This window comes from Chiloscyllium punctatum, chromosome 42 (genome assembly GCF_047496795.1).
Source record: "Chiloscyllium punctatum isolate Juve2018m chromosome 42, sChiPun1.3, whole genome shotgun sequence".
Lineage (NCBI taxonomy): Eukaryota > Metazoa > Chordata > Chondrichthyes > Orectolobiformes > Hemiscylliidae > Chiloscyllium > Chiloscyllium punctatum.
In genome coordinates this window covers 56,042,577-56,057,838 of record NC_092780.1, presented here as the reverse complement: position 1 = coordinate 56,057,838, position 15,262 = coordinate 56,042,577, and positions in this window count along the sequence as shown.

The following is a 15,262-nucleotide window of genomic DNA, read 5'->3' as shown; positions in this document are numbered from 1 at the left end:
TCCTTACACCCAGGTGACATCCCAACCCTGACTATTAAATAAAGTGAGTGGGTGAAGACATGGAGCTGACTGGCTTTATTAGAAAGTGGGAGCTCTGTGTGGAATTGATTTGTGACACTGTCCTGTTCATTTCCCAGTCGCGGTGTGGACCCTGTGAGTAGAATCTGATCATTTTTAAATGATACTAATGCCCCTGACACAGACTCAGAACTAAATTTTCCAAATAAAGAACAGAGGTGTCCAGTCAATCTGAGATGAATTGGATGGCCAGGAGCTCAGCTCGAGAGAGGTCCCCATGTGTTACACACTCAGGGCCTGAGGCAAACTGCTGAACCACGTGCCTCTGGATGGGTGGAACCCCAGTCCCAATTCCAAAAGCTTTTCCTACTCCTCCTTCTCTTTCTCTCCTCTGGGGAAAGGCCATCTCTGTCGGTGTGTATTTGTTGCACATACCCCTCATGCCCTCTCCCTGCTTCAATGGGTCAATGTTATTGAAAGTGTGAACGGACATTAGGATCTGCCCACTGTCCAGTCACCCTGGGAACTTGGCCCACAACCAATCTTCTATCACCCCATTCCCAACCCATCTGCTGAACAGGACCCACTCCCAATCCTCCTCCTCCCCACGAACAAACCCCACTCCCAATCCTCCATCACCATGGGTACGAACCCCACTCTCGATCCCCTGTCCCTCTGGTGAACACGCCCCTCTCCCTCTAGAGGACACAGCATTTTCAGGAGCAAATTAAGTCTCTTGATTTTGAAAAACGTAAAACAAGGAAAATCCCTTGATTTTTCCCAATGGAAAGGAGTGTTTAGGGTCTTACACTTGGACGAGGGATGAGGTGAATGTTATGCCTACTCCAGTCGCACAGGAAGGTGCTGTAAGCAGGATGGCTGAGGCCACTCCAGACGGAATAGACCCTTGGGAAGGCTGCAAGGGAAATGCAGGACCAAGGTGTTTTGTGATGGTGTCAAGTTAGAGTTGGGGCAAGAGATAATGCATTGAGTGTGGAGGAGGGAGGGAAGGAGGAAAACAACAAAGAGGGAGGGGAAGGGAAGGGTTCTTACACTGTCAGGGGTCTTATCAAACATGGGCTTGGGGGAGTGCGAGAGAATCCTCATACAAGAAACAAGTAAACGGACCTTCAAATGTGGAAGGCTATGCTCTCCCATCAGTTATGAGGTACACCAATAAACTCAGAATGTAATGAATCATTACAGAAAAGGCAGTCTGAGGATGGGTGGCTGAGCTCACTGGGGCAGTCAGTCAGCTCATAACGAGTGTTCATTGGCTGCTTATCCCCAGAAATTGAAAGAGAAGTTGAAGAAGAGAAGGGAGGATTTGGAAATGGACCTGTTGAAGGGGAGAAGGATCAAAACTGGAAACGGTGACTGAAATGATCCAATACATGTGACCATGAAGTGCACTGATCTAGCCATCAATGTACAGACAAAAAATCGAGTTGAGGAAGGGGGGCTTGCAGAATTAAATCAAGTAAAGCTCAACATAACCAATAAAAAAAAGCTGGGGTCATTGTGGGGACACATTTTGCATTCCCCTTCAGTCAGTGGCAGTGAAATGAGGTAAAAGAGAAGCTGTTCAATGAGGAAATAAGTTTAGCCCCTGGGGAAGGGAGCAATGCTGGGTGGAGATTAATGATGCTACTGTTTAATGAACAATCAGAGGGTCCTCAGGCTTTTCTGTTTGCAGGTAGGAGTCATTTAGGAGTAGGAAATCAGAGAAACCATGTCGTTCTATCTCATCACCATCAGGAACAGGCCCCACATTGAATGCACTATTGTGACAAGGCTGTGATTTTAAAACGTGGGTGTTGTCCTGGTTTCTTCTACAGAGATATTGGACGACAGGTACGGAGCAGTCTATTGGAAGATAAATAACTTTTGTGAGGTCTTCATGTGCTTTTTAAAGTTGCAACAATTGAAGCAGCCTGAATGGGTGTGATCAAGCTGTCACAGAATTTTAGGTCACTTTCAGTAGTTGGTATTGGAGTGAAGAGGTTTGGAAGCAGCAGGAAATGTCTCCTCATGCTACTCTCGGAGTTATGTTTGATTTTTATTCTCTGCCGTTGGGTTGCATGTGGGAATATCTGTTTTCTGAATTTGCCTTTTTACAAAAGGGTATGTTTGTGAGTTGTTACTATATTGGAACAGTTAATTAGTAATTGTTACTGGATTTATTATTCTATGTTCCTCTTTTTATTTGTATTTTATCTGTCGTGTTTGAATAAATTATATTTTGCTAACGTTGAGCAGAATGACCAATTGAATTGCATCTGAAACATAATACTACATCTATGTTTTAAAGAAGAAAACGTTTGGGTCTAGGCTACCTTCTCAAAATACTTTGAGGTGGTCTGTTCTGTTCCATAACATTATTCCCAGAGAGGGCAAATAGACCACCTATATCTTGTCATCACAGCAACAGCCTGGTCCCTCTTGGAAAGATGGAATATAATGAGACACCGCTGGAAACTCTCAACAATGGGTTATTCTGATCATCCAGTAGATTTAACAATTGATGTGAAGGGATATTTCAGTGCATTTTTCAGCTGTTCCCTGAACTTGGTTTGAGTAACAGCATAAATACAAGTGTTTGTGCAGCAACTCAGGAGCTGCAGCATGAAGCCACATTCCTGTACAAAACCATGTATATATACAGAGCGATAGCCCAGTAACCACATTCGCCTACAGATAGAAAACAGCATTAATGTTGCCCATAATAGGATGAAATTTGCTGAGATAACAAACAGTAAAATAATGGACTTCCTTCGATTCTCCATCTGTGTGTCTCTGGAACCCTGGCCACTGCTAGGAGTCCGGAGTCTCCTGCGAGCTCTGCTGCTCAGTAAAATGTGTCTCACGGTGATAACATTCAGCAGCAAAATCAGGACAAATGGGACAGCTGGAGTGAGAATATGATGGAGAAACTCTATTGTTACCCAGATTCGAGAAAACAGAGTCATGAGTGTTACATCACAAAACCAAGGATCATTCCTCAGTGAATATCGACCCATTAACATAAATTACCAGAAAATATTCTTTAATACGCTCAGCACAATCACTGCTCCCAGAACCACAGCTGCAGTTTTCTTGGTGCAATATTTGTTTTTCAGCTTCTGGCAACTAATCGCCACAAACCGATCAAAGGTGAAAGTGACAGTGAACCAGACGGAACAGTCAGTGGCTGCATAAAGCAGGATGGCGTGGATATTACACACTGGGATGGACTCCAGGAAAACAAACTGCTCCTCATAAACAATTGGAATGTGCCTCAATATCAGATCAAGGATGATAACCAGGAGATCCGCTGCTGCCATGGCCACCAGGTAGTAAGTAACACATTTTGAGAGACCGCACTTACCCTGAGATAGAATCACAAACGTCACTATGTTAACTGTAAGAGAGGGAATTAAACAAGGATTATTCATCAGGTTGGATCAAAGGAATTGATTTGAGTCATGATTTACTGTCGTTTCCATGTATGTTACTCTGCCTGGTGATATATTGAAATGATTGTACCTGACACAGGATTATCTGCTTGAGACAGATTAACATTCAAAGAAATCAATTATAAAATTCAAGTTATAATTAGGGATGGAATGAAACATGAGGATGCTATAGAATATTGGATAAAAGTCACTGCGAATCTGATATTTTCATTCCAGCTGCAGTAAAGAGATGAATGGGGGTAAAGAGCAGCAACAGAGCTAGCCTGAGAACACCAATGAGATTAGAGTAGAGAGAGACGGCTGAATAAAGAGTGCGGCAGAATAAAACCAAGACCAGCCACCAGAGTGAGAGTAAGCCTAATGGGGCAATTGAAGAGCACAGGCAGAACAGGTTAGAGACCAGCAAATATGTCAATGTATCTAAAAAACTGTCAATGTTTCAATCTTTGAATGGATCACAATTTCTGTGTCTGTCCCATCCAAAACCCTCGATCTTCCAAATGTCAATGTTTGAATGACCCAAGCTCCAGAGGGTTTACCTTTTGAAACACTCATACGATTTACATCTGCAGTAAATTCCTGAGTTCATTTACATTTGCAGAATTAAATCAAGTAAAGCTCAACATAACCAATAAAAAAAAGCTGGGGTCATTGTGGGGACACATTTTGCATTCCCCTTCAGTCAGTGGCAGTGAAATGAGGTAAAAGAGAAGCTGTTCAATGAGGAAATAAGTTTAGCCCCTGGGGAAGGGAGCAATGCTGGGTGGAGATTAATGATGCTACTGTTTAATGAACAATCAGAGGGTCCTCAGGCTTTTCTGTTTGCAGGTAGGAGTCATTTAGGAGTAGGAAATCAGAGAAACCATGTCGTTCTATCTCATCACCATCAGGAACAGGCCCCACATTGAATGCACTATTGTGACAAGGCTGTGATTTTAAAACGTGGGTGTTGTCCTGGTTTCTTCTACAGAGATATTGGACGACAGGTACGGAGCAGTCTATTGGAAGATAAATAACTTTTGTGAGGTCTTCATGTGCTTTTTAAAGTTGCAACAATTGAAGCAGCCTGAATGGGTGTGATCAAGCTGTCACAGAATTTTAGGTCACTTTCAGTAGTTGGTATTGGAGTGAAGAGGTTTGGAAGCAGCAGGAAATGTCTCCTCATGCTACTCTCGGAGTTATGTTTGATTTTTATTCTCTGCCGTTGGGTTGCATGTGGGAATATCTGTTTTCTGAATTTGCCTTTTTACAAAAGGGTATGTTTGTGAGTTGTTACTATATTGGAACAGTTAATTAGTAATTGTTACTGGATTTATTATTCTATGTTCCTCTTTTTATTTGTATTTTATCTGTCGTGTTTGAATAAATTATATTTTGCTAACGTTGAGCAGAATGACCAATTGAATTGCATCTGAAACATAATACTACATCTATGTTTTAAAGAAGAAAACGTTTGGGTCTAGGCTACCTTCTCAAAATACTTTGAGGTGGTCTGTTCTGTTCCATAACATTATTCCCAGAGAGGGCAAATAGACCACCTATATCTTGTCATCACAGCAACAGCCTGGTCCCTCTTGGAAAGATGGAATATAATGAGACACCGCTGGAAACTCTCAACAATGGGTTATTCTGATCATCCAGTAGATTTAACAATTGATGTGAAGGGATATTTCAGTGCATTTTTCAGCTGTTCCCTGAACTTGGTTTGAGTAACAGCATAAATACAAGTGTTTGTGCAGCAACTCAGGAGCTGCAGCATGAAGCCACATTCCTGTACAAAACCATGTATATATACAGAGCGATAGCCCAGTAACCACATTCGCCTACAGATAGAAAACAGCATTAATGTTGCCCATAATAGGATGAAATTTGCTGAGATAACAAACAGTAAAATAATGGACTTCCTTCGATTCTCCATCTGTGTGTCTCTGGAACCCTGGCCACTGCTAGGAGTCCGGAGTCTCCTGCGAGCTCTGCTGCTCAGTAAAATGTGTCTCACGGTGATAACATTCAGCAGCAAAATCAGGACAAATGGGACAGCTGGAGTGAGAATATGATGGAGAAACTCTATTGTTACCCAGATTCGAGAAAACAGAGTCATGAGTGTTACATCACAAAACCAAGGATCATTCCTCAGTGAATATCGACCCATTAACATAAATTACCAGAAAATATTCTTTAATACGCTCAGCACAATCACTGCTCCCAGAACCACAGCTGCAGTTTTCTTGGTGCAATATTTGTTTTTCAGCTTCTGGCAACTAATCGCCACAAACCGATCAAAGGTGAAAGTGACAGTGAACCAGACGGAACAGTCAGTGGCTGCATAAAGCAGGATGGCGTGGATATTACACACTGGGATGGACTCCAGGAAAACAAACTGCTCCTCATAAACAATTGGAATGTGCCTCAATATCAGATCAAGGATGATAACCAGGAGATCCGCTGCTGCCATGGCCACCAGGTAGTAAGTAACACATTTTGAGAGACCGCACTTACCCTGAGATAGAATCACAAACGTCACTATGTTAACTGTAAGAGAGGGAATTAAACAAGGATTATTCATCAGGTTGGATCAAAGGAATTGATTTGAGTCATGATTTACTGTCGTTTCCATGTATGTTACTCTGCCTGGTGATATATTGAAATGATTGTACCTGACACAGGATTATCTGCTTGAGACAGATTAACATTCAAAGAAATCAATTATAAAATTCAAGTTATAATTAGGGATGGAATGAAACATGAGGATGCTATAGAATATTGGATAAAAGTCACTGCGAATCTGATATTTTCATTCCAGCTGCAGTAAAGAGATGAATGGGGGTAAAGAGCAGCAACAGAGCTAGCCTGAGAACACCAATGAGATTAGAGTAGAGAGAGACGGCTGAATAAAGAGTGCGGCAGAATAAAACCAAGACCAGCCACCAGAGTGAGAGTAAGCCTAATGGGGCAATTGAAGAGCACAGGCAGAACAGGTTAGAGACCAGCAAATATGTCAATGTATCTAAAAAACTGTCAATGTTTCAATCTTTGAATGGATCACAATTTCTGTGTCTGTCCCATCCAAAACCCTCGATCTTCCAAATGTCAATGTTTGAATGACCCAAGCTCCAGAGGGTTTACCTTTTGAAACACTCATACGATTTACATCTGCAGTAAATTCCTGAGTTCATTTACATTTGCAGTTTTGCTGATCCATGGCTGACTCTCAAATTATTTGAATCTTCAGATAGTTTACAAAACTCTCACCTAATGTTGATGAGCAATACAGATAAGGTGTAACAAACATTTTTTTTATGTTCCTATAGTCTTACCAGACCACAGGAGCTGCTCTCTCATTCCAGAGAGAAGTGACTGCTGGTGAGTACCTGAGGGCCACAGAAATCTGGCAAGGGAAGAGGTTCAGAAGGAGAGACCTTCATGGAAACCTCAAAGTAGTGATGGGAATTGAACCCACACTGCTCTATAAACCAACAATCCAGCAACTGAGCTAAACCAATTCTCAACATAAATAACAGGAGACGTTGGATAACAGAAGTACAACAATCTCTGCAACCAATTTTAGAAGATATTAAAATGCAGGTTGGCAGGTAAATGGCACTTGACAGCATTTAATTCTGTAGTTTTCTTTATAAATTTGGATCATGACCATGCTGGTTTAAACTTACTTCCTCCCTTTTCTCTCTTGATTTTCAACTGTTCTTGAATTACTTGCTGTATCCCAACTTTAAGACCGATCCAAAGCACATGTTCAAAGTCTCTATTTCCTTGTTACCCTCAGTGTCATATTCAATGGAACAAAGTCTCAGTTTATCACCTCTTGTCTTGACACAGACTTGAGGAAGTGTTTGGTGTGTATTTATTGAGCAGACAGACTCAGGAAAAGATGGAGTTGGGTGACATAACAGATGTGGTTATTGGGGGTTTGGGATGGAGAGGTGAAGGGGGTTGGGATCAGCTTTGTGTACACGAGAACCCAAGGTTGTGACCATTCTGCTTCAACTTTAGCCTTTAGTCAGGGAAGGGGTTTGTATCAAGGCACAGGGAATGGGATTTGTCATTGGAAATGAAGCAACTGGATACAGGCTTCACAAAATGTCAAGGACAGGAACAATAGCAGTTAAATATGGGTCATCAAGTCAATAACTAGTTAGAGAGACTTACCAGGGACACCAAGAATAGCCAGGATGGGATAGTAACCGACTTGAATAACCTGAAGTGTGTATCTGATCCGCCATTCTAATGGGGTTCGATCTAGAGAAAGCATGTAGAGAGCTGAGTCTAATCCTTTGTCCATTGTTATAAAATCCAATCTATTCTCAGATTCCAATCTCTCCTTTCCCTCTGTCCAGAGGCCTGTTGCTGCTGGAAGGTGATGTTCCTGCTGATCCTGTGGGGTAATGCATTAAAAGGAACCTCCTTATTAATAAAAGTCAGAAACCCTCCAGTGACACAATTAGGATCCATGGAGACTGAGATCAGTCAGAATCACTGAACAACCAAGTCCAATTAACCTCTTCCAATCCAGCGCTTTATGTCCCCAATAAACTAAAACAGTTAGCCTGTCTGGGTGGAATGTAAGAGGGTTGCTGAGGGAATTTGGAGAATTTGCATAAAGGTCAGTCTGAAACATTCAATCCTTCTTGGGAAGGGGGTTACCAGACAAGCAGGGGATGGTGTAAATGTTAGTCCTGTTTATAAATGTAGAGATGGCTAAACCCTTTAATTACAGAACAGTCAGTCTAATGTCAATAAAATATATGCAGGGAGCTCTTAAATTTTATATCTTGGGACAATTTAATGTGGGGCTTAGAAAAACCATGAGATAATATTTGACAAGTAGCAAACATACATGAAAGGAAAATCGCTTCTGACTCATTTTATGAGATTCTTTTGCTGAAGTAATAGAGAAGATGAGGTGGAGCTATTGGGGTTAATCCATTTGGTTGTTGAGGGGCTTTTAATTCACACACATTAAGAAACTGAAAACCGTCGATGAAAAAGGTGCAGTGAGAGTGTGGATAAGGCATTGGTTAAGGGACAGATTATAATGGGATGGGTGAATGGTCATGGTTCAGATTGGAAGGGGAGAACACCGTGATCTTGCCCTGGGCTCAGCATTGGCAGCACTGCCCTTTCCGAAACATACGATTGACCTTAACTGATACATAATGGACATTACTTTCAAGGACACATTCACTTCGAGAAGGATTTTAAAAGCTGAGGAGAAAAAAGGAATTTGTTTTCAGATGCAGAGAGTTGTGTAAATCTGGGAATCTCCTGCCTCAGGACTTGATGGAAACAGATTCAGTCCTGAGTTTCAAATGGAACAGGATAAATCATGTTGTGAGGAATTTTCAGTTCCAGCGAACATAGCAGGCAGGGTAGACAAAACAAAGCAATTCCTTTAAAGACAAAACCAAATAGGTTCCATCGGTTTTGTAAAAATCTCAGGTTTTGTGATTATGAAATCCAGCCAGTCTTCCCTTCTGTGTAATTGCTGATCAGGAGACTTTAGCGGGAAGCATGGTCATGTTCCTAACCATAATCAGGAGCATGAGGCTAATATTCTGGGAATATCAGTTCAAAGTTCATTTCAGCAAGTGATCAATAACATGGAGAATGAAAAACTTCCCTCATGGTGGCTACGTGGCCATTATTGTGAAAATCCACTTGGTTCATAATGTACATTTAGGGAAGGAAATCTCCCATTCTTGGCCAGTCTGGCTGACACGGGGCTCCAGATCAAGGTGATTGATTCTGACTCTTAATTGTTCTCCGAAATAAAACAGCTCAGCTCAGGGCAATTAGGGACAGGCAACAAATGTTCACATCCCATCTCCAAATAAAAGCTTAGAATACGAAACTCGTCATGTCTTTTTCTTCTGACTAAGTGTACACCCCTCCAACAGAGCCTGAGGGAGAGACGGGTCCAGCTGGACAGTCACGTGACGGGCCAGAAGCTGCAGCAGGGCAGACAATGAGGGCCATTGTGTTCCACAGCCCAGCCTGCTGCCCCTGGCCCTCCCTGTGCATCTGGATGAAGTCCCTGATTATCAACACAACAGGCTCCTCTCCTGCCTAGGCCTCAGCAGAGAAAAACATTCCATCCAGAACTCAGAGAAAAGAAATCTTTGTCTGTCTGACTATCCAGGTCACTCCCTCTCAGTCTCAGTCTCATTTTCATTCTCTAGGTGTGTCCCTCACTGTCTCTTTATCCAACCCATACATAGACAGACTGACAGACGGTCTCTGTCTGTCTCTCAGAATTTAGTTCCCTTTCTCTCCATCTCTCTCCCTCACCCAGTGACTTGTTCTGAGTACCTCACACGAGATTGTCCCATCTCAAAACAAAGCTCTGCAATTGAAACTCTTAGCTCATACACTGTTGCTTTCAAAACATTCTTAAATTTAAAACGTGATATTAGAATGAACATTTTCTTGTCATATTAACAAAATCTAGATCATTAATAAATACATACACATCAAGTATGTTTAGCCATCTCCTAGCTCAGTCATTTTCTATAGACTATAATTTCCATTTTTACAACGCTATCTATTTAAATAGTTTCTTTGTGTCTGTTCCATCTCCTCAGGGTCACTTTGTTTTCAATCTCTCACTGAGTGATTGCTCAGCTGAAGCAGCTAAGGGGCTGATTAGCAGCTTATTAAAAGATCCTGTGGGGCAGGAGCTGCCCTTTCAATTCAGGAGGCTGTGTGGATAGACACTGCTCTGTAGCTATGAGGGACAAGGACAACTAATACAGGGAAGGGGGATTGCTAACAGATACAAGTCTAGCTTGCTCTGGGGTCGGTGAGGGGAGAAACCTTCTCATTGTGGGTTTGAGCATCAAAGAAAATGTTCAGGCCCTTCCTCAGTCTGGGAAACCAGTGGAAGGTGTTGGAGCAGCTTGTTTCTGGCCAACAGCTGGGGTCCACTCAAAATCATGTTTCTCCTTTCCTGTCCCTCTGCATTCTGAACAATCCTCCAATTCCCAGTGAAAAAAAGCCCTCTCCATCGGGAGAGGAAAGGAATTGCTTTATGAAAGTAAAAGACTGTACTGTAAGATGGAGTCAGGATTGTAGGGAAGAGCTGCTAATCTCTGAGAAATGGTTGTTACCACCGAATTGTCCCTCACTGGAACCAAACACAAACAGACCCACAATTGACAATCAGCACTCAACTGATTCTGGAGTGTGTACCAACTGAGAAGGTGGGGGGTGGTAACCACGACCAGCCTGGCTCCAGGCTCTAAAAGGAATTGATCAGAGGCTCCTTCACTGGAAAAGGGTCTAGATTAGAGTGGTGCTGGAAAAGCAGGGGGTGGCGTAACTGGGACAGGTAGCTGGATTAAACAGCGGGGAGTACGGTGACTGGGACAGGGAGCTGGCTTGATGCAGAATTCAGACACTCTGGCTGATCTCTCCATGTTGCTTGCCTCCTTGAAGTGTAGGGAATTTGCATGATATTCTCTCTTCACTTGCTGTCCGTGCCAATACGGTGACTGGTAAGTCCTTTGTGTGTGGAATTAAACAGCTTCACTGACTTTAATAAACTGTGACTGCATAATGTGGTGAGTTAACCACTGTCCCAAAATCCAGTCCCACAAGACCTGCAGGAGACTGAGGAAGGGATACTAAAGAGGTGGTGAGAGCAAGCCTGAAACCTCCAGGGTGTTCTATCTCCTACTAGAGTTTTGCTCTGATATGAATAGTTAACCCTTCAATGATCGCCCCTGCCTTAATCATGGATCCCCACTACTCCAGGTGTCTGTTAATTATATTGAGGCACACTGTCTCACTGAGACAAAGCAGAACTAGGACTGGCTTTCTGCTTGAAGCCAGTGTTTAGTTAAAGCTATCGATACCCAAACGCTCAGCTCCATAATGTTGACTCCATTTAAAATAATGCAATAAACAGTGAAGCTGCTTAATTCAGTCTGAACATGGAGACATGGAGGATGAACTAGTCCACTCTGGTTATGACTCTCCTGATGTGTCCCATTTTTTTTTTTTTTTTTTTTTTTTTTTTTTTCTTTTTTTTTTTTTTTTTTTTTTTTTGTGTGTGTGCAGGTGTGAGACACAGTGAAAAGACACAAAGTGCACGAATCTTTATTCAATTTCCACCACCAGGAAGATAGGAAAGACACCCGAGTGGCCAGTGACAAGCACTGCCCTTCAAACCACAGGGCAATGCTGTGTGAGCAAAACAGTGAAGGGGAGGGTAGGGATCAAATCAAAATAGAGTTGGAGGGAGAAATGATGCACTCCACTCCCTGCGGCGCCCACCTCTCCCTGAACGACTCCAGGGTGTCGGTGGACACCGCGTGCTCCTTCTCCAAGGACACCCGGGCTCTAACGTAACCCCGGAAGAGGGGCAGGCAGTCGGCCCTAACGACCCCCTCCACGGCCCGCTGCCTGGACCTGTTAATGGCCAGTTTGGCAAGGCCCAGGAGCAGACCCACGAGGAGGTCCTCGGACCTGCCCTCCCTCCTCCGTACCGGGTGCCCGAAGATCAGGAGCGTGGGACTGAAGTGCAGCCAGAAACAGAGGAGAAGGTTTTTAAGAAAATCAAAAAGGGAGTGCAAACGCCCACACCCAATATATACATGGTCCACGGACTCCACAGCGCCACAGAACAAGCAGTTGGGCTGGGAGTCCGTGAACCACCGCAATCTGCGGTTGCAGGGGACTGCTGCGTGCAGCACCCTCCACCCCAGATCCCCGAGAGAAAGGGGGAGGACTCCCGCATAGAGAGACCTCCACTGGGGATCCCCACCGCCCGGTGGCAAATGGGCACGCCAAGGCGTGTCCGGACGGTGGATGAGGGAGAAGAGGTGGACGGTGTGCAGCAGCAGTCGATACAGGGCCTTCCTTTTAATATCCTTAAAAGAAACAAAATTAAAATTCCGGAGGCGGCTCAGGTTGTGGGGCACAGGCTCCCGCGGGAAGTACGGGACCTTGGGGCCAATGTGAAATTCCGTCCGGGCCGGGGTGAGCGCGGACGGGATCCCACCGCACACCTGAGCGTCCTCCAACCGGTGCACTACGTCGGGTCCGAGCACCGCCGTTTTAAGGCGTCGGATGGCGGTGGCCACGTACCGGACGTCTACCGCTGCCCTGCTAGCTATGTCCTGCGGCAGCGTCCAGCCCAGGCCCCCGGCACCCAGCACGTCCCCGACCCTGGTCGCCCTCGCCGCCACGGCCCTCCCCTCCGACAGCCACTCGAACCCGCGAGTACGGAGGTGCGGATTCCTGAGCAACGGCTCCCTGACGACAGCCGCTACTCCAGCCGGAGGGTAGGCGCGACGCGATTCGACCATGTTCCAGACAGTGATCAGGTCCTGGTAAAAGACAGGCAGCACCTTGAGGGCGACCTCCAAACCGTCACGGTCGACGAACAGGAGCTGCGTGTCGTAGTTGAGGTTACGCACCTGGCGGAAAAAATACGTCGCCAGGGCGCACCACCTAGGAGGAGGCTCGACGTAAAGGTATCGCCGCAAGGTCTGAAGGCGGAACGTCGCGACCTGGGTGAGGACGCACACCAGCGACTGACCGCCCTCCTCGATAGGGAGACTCAGAACCTGTGCGGCGACCCAGTGCATCTTTTTGTCCCAGAAGAAGTCGACCAACGTTCTCTGGATGTCAGCGACAAAGCCAGGAGGAGGGACCAAAGTGACCAGCCGGTACCACAGCATGGCGGCCACCAGCTGGTTTATGACCAGCACTCGACTCCTGTAAGATAGCACTCGGAGCAGTCCTGTCCAGCGGCCTAGGCGAGCCGAGACTTTGGCCTCCAGCTCCTGCCAGTTGGCCGGCCAGGATTCCTCAGCCGGGCTGAGGTAGACCCCCAGGTAGAGGAGATGGGTGGTACTCCAGCTGAACCCCCGTAACTCCTCCGGCAGAGAGTCCACCCGCCACGGGCCGACCAGTAGTCCGGAACACTTGGCCCAGTTGATCCTGGCGGAAGACGCCGCCGAGTACACGGCCTGGCACTCGCGCATCCTCCCCAGGTCAGCCGGGTCGGTGAAAGTGAGGAGCACGTCGTCGGCGTAGGCCGAGAGGACCACCCCCGTGCCCGCGCCGCGCAGAACCAGCCCCGACAACCTCCTCCGCAAGAGGCGCAGGAAAGGCTCCACGCACAGGGAATACAGCTGGCCGGACAGGGGGCAGCCTTGACGCACTCCTCTCCCGAAGCGAAGGGGCGCCATCACGGACCCGTTAACTTTAACCAGACACCCTGCGGCGGCGTACAAAAGTCGGATCCGGGCGACGAACCGCGTCCCGAACCCGAATGCCTGCAGAGTCCCGAGCAGGTACTCATGATCGACCCTGTCGAACGCCTTCTCCTGGTCGAGAGACAGGAAGGCGCTCGGCAGACCAGCCAGTCGACAGAAATGGATCAGGTCCCGGACCAGGTGGACGTTGTCGTGTATCCTCCGGCCCGGGACCGTGTAGGACTGGTCCGGGTGAATCATGTGGGCCAGCACGGAAGCCAGGAGAGAAGACAACACCCTGGCGAAGACCTTGTAGTCCGTGCTGAGGAGGGAGACCGGACGCCAGTTCTTTAAGCAACGAAGGTCCCCCTTCTTTGGCAGCAGGACGATGACCGCCCTGTGCCAAGAAAGGGGCAGCTGTCCGGCATTTAGACACTCCCCCAGGACCTGTGTGTAGTCGTTCCCCAGGACGTCCCAGAACGCCCTGAAGAACTGCACAGTCAGCCCGTCCAGCCCCGGGGTTTTGCCCTTCGATAGCTGGTCGAGGGCACTGGTCAGCTCCTCTAAAGTGACGGGAGCGTCGAAACTTCCGGCCTCCTCCGGGCTGAGCTGCGGCAGGTCCTCCCACAGAACTATGCGAGCATCCTCGCTGGACGGATCCGGAGAAAACAAAGCCGTGTAATAGTTTCGAACGTGTGCACTGACGGCCTCCGGATCCGAGACGAGGGACCCGTCTTCGGCCAGCAGCACAAGGAGCTGCTGACGGGTGCCATGCCTTTTTTCCAGCGAGTAGAAGAAGGGGGAGCCGCGGTCCAGGTCCTGCAGGAGCTGGATCCGTGACCTCACGTACGCACCCCAAACCCCGATGAGCTGCAGGTTCTGAAGCGCGGCCTTCTTCTCTTCGTACGCCCCGCGCAGGGCCAGGTCCGCGTGACTCCAGGTCGAGCATCTCCCTCTCCACGATCCTGGATTTCCGCCTCTTGGTCGACCCCCTCGCGTACTCCTGACAGAAGAAGCGGAAGTGAGCCTTGCCCACGTCCCACCATAGCCTCAGGGAGGGGAAGCTTCCCCGCTTCCTTCTCCAGCCAGCCCAGAAACGATGAAACTAGTCCCGGAACTACCCGTCCTCCAGCAGCAGGTTGTTAAAGTGCCAGTACGCGGAGCCGAGCCTGGCGCCAAATGGAAGGAGTTCCGCCCAAACCAGGTGATTGTCCGTGCACGACACCTGCCGCGTGGAGGCCTTCAGAAAACAGGAGGCGTACGCCCGCGAAACGTACAGACGGTCGATTCTGGATGCTCCAATCCCGGGCCTCACGAAGGTGAAGGCGATGGAGTCAAGATGGAGATTCCGCCAGACGTCCACCAGGTCGAAGGACTTGACCAAGTCCCCCAACCTCTTCCCCGACGCCCAGCCAGTGCGGGCACCGCCGTGGTCCCTGCCCTCGAGGACGCAGTTAAAATCTCCCCCGAGGACGACGCACTGGTTCTCGTCGATGGAATCGAGATGAGCGGAAACTTCTTCAAAGAAGCTCGCTTGCCTCGGCCCGGCCAGGGGAGCGTAGACGCTCA